General features: G+C 33.1%; 1 non-coding gene across 1 annotated transcript; it reads left to right on the plus strand.

The window, feature by feature from the left end:
• The first annotated feature begins 209 nt into the window (after positions 1–209).
• Positions 210–271, plus strand: LOC143654679 (U7 small nuclear RNA). Its single transcript, XR_013161875.1, has one exon. It is a non-coding gene; the product is annotated as a U7 small nuclear RNA (small nuclear RNA).
• Positions 272–617: the final 346 nt, after the last annotated feature.

The raw sequence follows: 617 nt of genomic DNA on the forward strand, positions 1-617 counted from the left end.
CAAATTAAAAAAAAGTATATGAAAACTATATTCACAAAGAAATGGGACAGGACTTAAAATTGTAGAATACAAAACATCAAATACATGTGAAATTAGGCATTAATAGGAAGAATTGAGGATCAGAAAAGACTATAAGACTTAAAAAGACTAAATAGCAAAATGGCACAAGAAAGTCCTGCATTATCAATAGATACTTTAAATGTAAATGGAGGTGTTGCAGCTCTTTTAGAATTTGTCTAGTAGGTTTTCTGGCTTTAGCCGGAAAACCCTCGTAAAAAAAAAAAAAAAAAATGTAAATGGATTGAACTCTCCAGTCAAAATGCAGACATTGGCAGTATAGATTTGAAAAAAAAAAAGCGTGACCCAGCTATACGTTGAAAGTGAACGAATGGAAAAAATATATACGCCATGCAAGAAGTAACCAAAAGAGAGCTGGGGTAGCTATATTACTATCAGATAAAATAGATTTTACATCAAAAATGTTACAAGGAATAAAGACGGACACTGTACATTGATAAAGGGGTCAATTCAGCAATAAGAGATGGAACATCCTGACAGAAGATCAATAAGGAAACAGAAACTTGAATGCCATAAACCGATCAGACCCAGCAGACATG

The sequence above is a fragment of the Tamandua tetradactyla genome, chromosome 13 (assembly GCF_023851605.1).
Source record: "Tamandua tetradactyla isolate mTamTet1 chromosome 13, mTamTet1.pri, whole genome shotgun sequence".
NCBI lineage: Eukaryota > Metazoa > Chordata > Mammalia > Pilosa > Myrmecophagidae > Tamandua > Tamandua tetradactyla.